Below are 9,259 nucleotides of genomic sequence, written 5' to 3' on the forward strand. Positions count from 1 at the left end.
AGTGTATACATGTTTAAAACATCTAGGGTAGCTATAATATTCTTTCCTAAAAAGCTATGTAGATCAAAATAGTCTCATAGAATTGTAATTCTGGTTGTCACATTAAAAATATTGTGTAGGAGGGATAAAATTAATTTTATTTATTTTATTTTTAAAAATTAATTTTGACAGTATATTTTATTTAATCCAATATATTGAAGTATCATTTTAACTTATAGTCAACATAAAACTTTATTAATGAGATTTTGGGGGGGCACCTGGGTGGTTCAGTCCATTGAGTGTCTGACTTGGTTTGCTCAGGTCATGATCTCAGGGTCCAGTGATCCAGTAACACACCAGACTCTGCACTCAGTGTGGGTCAGCTTGAGATTCTCTCTCTCTGCTCCTTGCCCCACTTGTGCATACTTTCTCTCTCTCAAATAAAGAAATAAAATCTTTAAAAAACATATAGCAAAAAAGTTATTAGATTTTAAAATTATTATTATTATTTTTAGAGGGAGAGAGAGAGAGAGCGAGCACGCAAGTGGGGAGGTGCAGAGGGAGAGAGAATCTTAAGCAGGCTCCATGCCCAGAGTAGAACCTAATGTGAGGTTTAATCTCTTGACTGAGATCATGACCTGAACTGAAATCAAGAGTTGGACACAACTGACTGAGCCACCCAGGTGCCTCTATATTATTATTATTATTATTACTTATTTATTTATTTGTGAGAGGCACAGGCAGAGACATAGGCAGAGGGAGAAGCAGGCTCCCCACCAGAAGCCTGATGCTGGACTTGATCCCAGGATCCTGGGATCACGACCTGAGCCAAAGGCAGAGGCTCAACCATTAAGCCACCCCAGTGCCCCTAAATTATTTCTTTTATAGTAAGTCATCAAAACCCAGGATGCATTTTATACTTACAACACAACTCAGTTTGAATTAGCCATGTTTCAAGCATCCAAAGGCCATATATAACTAGTATTGTCATACTGGACAGCACACTGTCCACTATTCTCATTTATAGTTGAGTATAGAATATTGCTATGCCGAAATCTGAGATTTATCTGATAATTGTTTTTCTCCTTGGAGATGATTAACTTGTCCTGATGCTTGAATGATTGTTTCTTCCTTATTTCTTGAAATTCATTAACCTAACATGGACATATACTAATGTAAAGAGTTCCATACCTAATTTTTATGTTCATTCATTGTGCAGATTTGAGTTTTTAGTTTAATTTTTTGATTTCAAGGATATTTTCTTGTAATATATCTTGTAACGCTTTTCTTATTTCATGTATTATTTTTCTTCAATTATGCATTTGTTGGAGGCCTATTTTGGTAGTAGTTTCTCTACGATTATTTAAGCAGTCACATTTATTTACATTACTATGCTGTTCATAATCTTTTTTCTAAATGTAAATAGGTCAATTTTGTTTTTTGCTCTTTCAATCTTATTTGTTTCTTAGTGTTTATAACTTGATTATTTTTAATGACATTGTTTTGGTTCTCATTTTATTTTCTGAGAACAGTATTTTCCCTTTTCATCTTATAGTGTTTTTTATGTTCTAATCATTGTGCTCTTATTTTATCAAAGTCAAATGGTGGTTGTTGACTCTTGTCCTATTACTCAAAGCTCTTTTGAAAAGTTTCATCCTGTTTCTTGTTTGCTTTTTCTTCTATGTTAGTTTCTTTATTAATTACATATTATATTTTCTTTTTTCTTCTCCAATTTGTCCATGGTTTCTTTTCACTGCTCTCATGCCATTTATTATTTTTAAAAATCGCATCTACTTTTATGGTTGGCCAAGGTTCTTTACCCCTCTAACCAGCAGATTCTTTTCTTTCTTTAAGATACTGATACCATTGAATATTAGCTGACTTGAGGAGCATTAGGATATATTCCCACCTACTGGAAACCTTGATGTATTGTACTTGCTGACTTGATTGTGAAACAAGTGGCAGTAATTTACATAAAGTTTGAATAGTAATGTAATTTAGTAATTTACACGACCTAGATCTGGATAAGACTTTGTGTGTAGCCTAGCTACAAATGTTACCCCATTGATCACTACCATAAGTGAGCTTGCCAGAAGTATAGACTAGCCGAAGGGTATGATGTGTGTGTGTGTATGTGTGTGCGTGCGTATGTGTGTGTGTGTTGGGGGGGGGGGTTTGGACTCTGCTTTCACTCTGAGGCTTTCTCTAATTTGGGCACTTGAATTGTCTCTACCTGGTCAGGATATATTCCATGTGTAGACCTTGGATTCACACTGGTCCTCAATTTACAACATCTCAGCGACTTTATCTCCTTCACAGAGCTATGTTGTTTGCATCTTTTGCTTTTCTTTACTGGAAGAAGATAGGCAGTATACTATACTTCTTTCCTAATGTGAGTGACGGTATGTTAGTGAGAATTCTCAGAATTTTGTTAATGGATCAATGTGGCTTCCAAGAGAAGGGTAGGAGACAAATTGGGAGCTGTGTCATCATAGTCTTCACCATGAGGCACATCTGCTTTTTAAAATTCTATTTATTAAAGTTAATGACACTGGGTTGTATCCCTTAACTTCTTTGGAATCTGCTGGTAAGCTTTTTCTTTGTAGTTTCAGAAAGAGTTAATATTTCTTACTAGCTATTAGGTGAAAGTTATTGTAAAGCAGCTTCATTTCTCCCCTTAAGCAGTAATTTCTTTTTCTGAAACAAAACAAAACAAAACAAAACATGCTTATCTGTGTGTGTGTGGGAGAGAGAGAGAAGGAGAGAGAGAGAGAGAGAGAGAGAGAGAGAGAAGAGGAACACAAGAATACTCTGGAGTATTTTTGAGAGTTTCCAATTCAGAAGTTATTCTCTTCTTTCCAAAAGTCAGGGACTCAGAATGTCTCCAAGACTGTATTCACAAAAGGCGATGGGAAAAGGAGAAAAGCAAATTTTTATGGCCTTTGCCAGATTTGTAATTTCTAAAGTTCAAGCACTGGTACATATTTGTGTAGTTGCTGCAACTATAGACAGAGGATATTACACATTCTATTTTAAGAGCTTAACTGTAGGCTATTTTCAAACAGGGATTTTTTAAAAAAGATTTTATTTATTTGTTAATGAGAGACACACAGAGAGAGGCAGAGGCACAGACAGAGGCAGAAGGAGAAACAGCTCCCTGCAGGGAGCCTGATGGAGGATTCGATCCAAGGACCCCGGGGTCATGACCTGAGCCAAAAGCAGGTGCTCAACCACTGAGACACCCACGTGCCCCTCAAATAGAGATTTAAAGAAAAAAAAAACCTCTGAAATTCAGGTAAAATTTACAATAGGGAGCAAATTGACTAATATTTTATTGGGGAAAAAAACCTTCTAAAATTTTTAAATCAGTGCATGGTTGACCATTGTGACCTAGCATATGATACTGAAGGGATAAAAGGGTAACATAGAACCTAGATATAAACAGAAGAAAATGACCTAGGGTAGACCCAACAGACATTTAGGAATAAGATTCTGGTAGTCAGCCCAGGAAAGTGACTCCTTTTAAAGAATGGGGTTCAATCAAAGCCAGTTCTCATGAAGGTCTGTGTCTTTAATGAAATTTGTAAAATAAATACATGCCCTTATCTCTGTTTCTCATAATTTATGTGTGAGAACGCTGGGCTGCTCAACGCATACACCATATTGCTAAACATTTCTGTCAGTTATTTTCCTGCATCCTATAAAGTATGTTTAAAGTTTCTATTTTACAGGTAAAGAAGCAGAAGTGAAATATCTTTAAGTATGTCTTTTTATTTCAGCACCAAGAAATTTTTAATTAGGATTATGGTAAAATTGACCTTTATCTTTTGGTGTACAGTTCTATGAGTTTTCATACATGTCTAGATTCAGGTAACCAATACTAAAGAAAGGATAAAGAATAGTTCTCTTACCCCTAATATTTCTTAGAGCTATGCTTTTGTAGCCATAACCTGTCCCCACTCTGAATCTCTGACAACCATGATCCCTTCTCTGGGTGATAGTGTAATCTTTTTGATAAATGGAATCTTATACTATATAACCTTTTGGGACTGGCTTCTTTTACTCTATACTGCCTTTGACACTCGTCCAACTTGTTGCATATATTGATCACTCAGTGCTTAGTCTTTTTGTATTTGTTTAACCATAGCTTGTTTAACCATTCACCCATTGAAGAACATTTGGGTTCTTTCTGGTTTGGGGTAAATATGGATACAGCAGCTCTAAACATCCATAAAGGATTTTTGAGTGAACATAAGTTTTCATTTCTGTGGGCCAAATACCTAGGAATGGGATTGCCAGGCCATATGGCAAATGCATATTTTATTTTAGAAAAAAACCTGTAAAACTGTTTTTCCACAGTGTCTTTATTTTACATTCCACCAGATACATTAAAGTTCCAGTTGTTCCACATCTAAGCCAGGACTTGGTATCGCCAGCATTTTTTATTTTAGCCATTCTATTTGATGTGTTTTAATACTTCATTTCTCTAATGGCAATTGATTTTGAACATCTTTTCATGTATTTATTTGACAACCTCTTATCCCCTCTGATGAGATGTGTAAGGCTTTTGCCTTTTTTTGAACTGGGTTGTTTGATTTTCTACTGTTGAATTTGAGAGATTCTTACACATTCTGGATTCAAGTATTATGTCCAATATATGATCTTCAAGTATTTTCTCTCAGTTAATAGCTTATCTTTTCCTTATTTTAATGGTGTCTTCCACAGAGTAAAAGGTTTTAATTTTGATATAGTCTAATTTTTTTTTCTCTCGTGGATGTGCTTTTGTTGCCATGTCTAAGAAACTTTGTCTATTCTTGATACTGAAGATTTTTTTTTGTGTTTTCATATAAAAGTTTCATAGCTGTATGTTTTACATTTATATCTATAATTCATTTTGAGTTAATTTTTGTGTAAGGTATGAAGTTTAGGTTGACATTCATTGTTTTTCATGTGAATGTCCAATTATTCCAGTACCATTTGTTGAGAAGATTACCTTTTTCTTTTAATTTTCCATGGAAATTTGTCAAAACTAATGGACATATTTATGTAGGTCTGATTTTGGACTCTATTCACATCCACCTATAATTATGTCTAAACTTTCGCTAGTCGCACATTGTCTTGATCACTGCAACTTTATAGTAAATCCTTGAAAAAGACAGTGTGACTCCTCCAACTTTATTCTTCTTTTTCAAAATTGTTTGGCTCTTCTAGTTCCTTTGGTATTCCACAGCAATTTTAAAATAAATTTGTGTATATTTACAAAAGTCTTGCTGGACTTTGAGACTTTATTAGAACTATTGATCAACTAGAGAGAATTTACTTCCTCACAGTATTAAGTCTCTCAATGACTACATGTAGTATGTCATCCTGTTTATTTAGGTCTTTGATTACATTCATCAATATTTTATAGTTTTCAGCATATAGATCCTGGACGTATTTTGTTAGGTCTATATGTGTTTTATATTTTTAGAACTATTACAAGTGGTATTATGATTTTAATTTATTTTTTTCATGAGAGAAAGAGAGAGAGTGTGAGTGGGGAGTGAGGGGAGAAGGAGAAGAAAGAGAATCTTAGGTAGGCTCCATGCCCAGCATGGACCCTGACATAGGGCTGTATCCCATGAACCTGAGATCGTAACTTAAGCCAAAATCAAAAGTCATACTCTCAACTGACTGAGCCATCCAGGTGCCCTTTAATTTTGGTTTTTAATTGTTTATTGCTAGCAGGTGGACATACAATCGATTTTTGTTTGGCCACCTTGTATCATATGACTATGATATAGGGAGGTTTTTGTTTTAATTTTATAGAAATCTTGGGACTTTCTATGTAGATAATCATGCTGTAAATAGGGACAGTTTCATTTATTTGTTTCTAATCTGTATGCCTTTTATTTGTTTCTTGCCTTATTGTACTGGCTAAAACTTCTGATATGATGTTTAATGGGAATGTGCAAGTGGATATTCTTGGATTGATCCTAATCTTAGGGGGAAAGTACTAAGTCTTTTGCCATTAAGTATGAAGATATCTGAAAATTTTTTGCTGATTCTCTTTATTGGGTTTAGGAAGTTTGCTTCCCTTCTTAGTTTTCAGAGAGTTTTATTTTTGTTTTCAATCAGGAATGGCTGTTGAATTTTGTCAAAAGCTTTTCTGTATTGGTTGATATGATCATGTGGTTTTTCTTCTGTAGGAGCTCAATATGATGGATTACATTGATTGGCCCAGATTTGCATTTCCAGGATAAACCCTGCTTGGTCATTTTGTATAATTATTTTCTATATTGCTGGATTTGCTAATATTTTGCTAAATATTTGCTAATATTTTGTTATTTATTTGGTTTACTTGTATATTTTCATTTAATTCTTATAGTAACCCTGTGAATTAAGAGGTATCTCCAATTTATAGAGAAACATAATGAGGACTGAGTGTGTTGGTATTTTGCCCAGTTACATAGTGAATAGGTTTGATAAATGGATTTCTGATTCCAAAGTTATTCTCTTTCCACTGTATCATCAGGCCTGGGATTTGGAAAAGGAGAGTAAGAGAGCCTCAAGAGATCTGAATGTGGTCATGCCTTCAATATTAGATAAATTACTTCTCAGAGCATAAATATCTTCTGGATTTGTGTCAGACATTAGAGAATTGGAGAAGCAAAAGAACCCTGACAATGTACAAATATTTAAAAACTAGATTTAAGAAATTCTAGAGTCATTTATTATATAGATGGCTGATGAACACTTGGAACAGAAGATGGTAATCAATGGGAACTGACATACACTTAGTAAGATAAGGTCAAAATAAACTCTCATTTTCTTTTGCCATAGATTTCCTAGATTGTATAATCTCCATAGGATAGCAGACAAAGCATATATCTTATTGGCTCTGGGACCCCCAGTTGTCATCATTGGATGAAAATACTCATGGGAAAAGATAAAGTAAGAAACAACTCCAAAATAAAACTAACTTATATAACTGATAAAGACTAGCCTGGGATGCTTAGGTGGTTCAGCGGTTGGGTGTCTGGCTTTGGCTCAGGGCATGTGGTTTGGGGACCAAGTCCCACATTGGGCTCCCTGCGAGGAGCCTGCTTCTCCCTCTGTCTATGTCTCTGCCTCTCTCTGTGTCTCTCACGAATGAAAAAATAAAATCTTAAAAAGACAAGACTAGCTTAATGTTACCTAGTGGAAGAATTACCAAATCTCAAGTCAAAATCTGCAAAGACTTCATCCATGACCCAGGTAGGTGTCCTCTCTGTCTGTGATCATTGTGTCTATTGTATCCTATAATAAATTTATACAGCGTGCTCTTTTCATACATCCTAGATTATTCCACAACATTCCTAGAGGAGTGAAGAACCACATTTCCTAGAAATATGTGAGTTTTCTAAGGGAATAGGGATTTCTGCATTTTCATGACCACTGGGACATGATTTGGTAATTGTGCCCCTCATCTGAGCCCTGTGGTTTCTTTATAGACAATTTCAGCTATTGTTTTTGTGATTGATTCCTCCTTTGGCTTTTTTTTTTTTTTTTTTTTTTTGTTAGTTATCTGTGCAGTTCCTCTTTTTCTTTTTTTCTATAGAAGTAACTATAAATAGCGCAAATAACCACCCCCCTTCAATCTTCATTATTTTCTTGCCTTGGATAAAGCCTATCTAAGGAAACTTAGGAACAAGATAGAGACATGCAGGATGGTTAATACTACAAACAGATGACTTTTCAAGTAGTTGGACAATCACATGACAGGGTATATTTAAGGGAGGTCAACCTGGAAGGAAATTTCTCCAGGCATCCAAGCATGCCACAGTTCTTTGTTCTTGTTTTCCTTCGATTTTTTTTTTTTTTTTTAGCTTGCTCAAACTAATGATTCTGAGATCAAGATTTGAGCTAAGACCAAGAGTCGGACACTCAACCGACTGAGCCACCCAGGTGGCCCTCCTGGTGAAAGTTTTTATCAGTGACTTGGACATAAACATAAAAGCCATGTTTATCACACTGACAAACTTATAGTTTATAAAGCTGGAGGTAAAAGATGAAAGATCTCACCAGGCTGGATCACTGGCTATGAAATGACATGAAATTTGTGAGTCCCTATTGTCAACTTCAAAAGGTCAATTTTACAATGATAAGATATAATAAACAAACCTTTTGACAACAGTTTTTATGAGAATAAAAATAAAACATGAAAAAATTAATTATGAATTTGCAGTGAGACAAAATACTAGATGGCTGCCAAAAACAACACAGTCTTATACTCAGATATTATCCATAAGATCTGAGTTCTAAACACCATGTTTTATGCCTTTCTATATCCCTAGTGTCTTGCACTTAATAGATCTTCAATGATTATTTAATAACAGCTACAATAGTGAAGATGTAGCTTGTACTATACTGAAATTTGACTGTCACATTTTAAGGGTCAGTTGCTAAACTGGAGTGCACATAAGTAATGATGGTTCAACAGAGAGGGTCTGAGAATTACCTTCTAGGAGAGCCAATGGAAAATTAGGAATGTACAGAAGAGATGATTAATGAGAGACAGGCTAATTATTTTGGTACAGACTCATTTTATCCTATCCCAAGGGAAGAATTTGATTGGTCCTGTGGGGAGATAACTGTAAACTCAATATTAAGAAGAATTTTCTATAATTAATGGAGACAGTGGTGTGGACTATTGGATGAGCATTGGTTAGAAATATTGCAGAGGGAATTCTTACATATGTATATGGTGTGGTGATTTAGCATGAATGGCCTTTCTAACTCAAAGATTTTATGTAGTTAAATAGTAAAATTTAGTCTAATTTTTTGAAAAATGATAATATGTGTGATATATGCATTTTTTTCTATTTATGACAGTACTTCACTAAAAGATCTTTCCTTTTATTTTTTATTTTTAAAGATTTATTTATTATTCTAGAGAGAGAAAGAGAGAGAGTGAATGAGGGGGCAGAGGGAGAGGATCTCAAGCAGACTCCCTGCTGAGTGTAGAGCCTGTCCCAGGGCTCGATCCCATGACCCTGAGATCATGATCTGAGCTGAAATCGAGAGTCAAACACATGACTGAGCCCCCCAGGTGCCCCAAAGACCTTTCCTTTTTAATGATTTAGCCACAAAATAGGGTTTCAACTTCTTTTTTATTAGACAATAGTTTTATCTTTTCAATTTGTTGCAGGTGAGGTATCACTAGACAATTTTATTACTCATATCCATTATTTTGTCAAAATGTAGCTATCTGTTGGTTTTTTAAGTCCTAAATTTTTCTGAATTTAAGTAATTTTACAGC

This window comes from Canis aureus, chromosome 30 (assembly GCF_053574225.1).
Source record: "Canis aureus isolate CA01 chromosome 30, VMU_Caureus_v.1.0, whole genome shotgun sequence".
Taxonomy (NCBI): domain Eukaryota; kingdom Metazoa; phylum Chordata; class Mammalia; order Carnivora; family Canidae; genus Canis; species Canis aureus.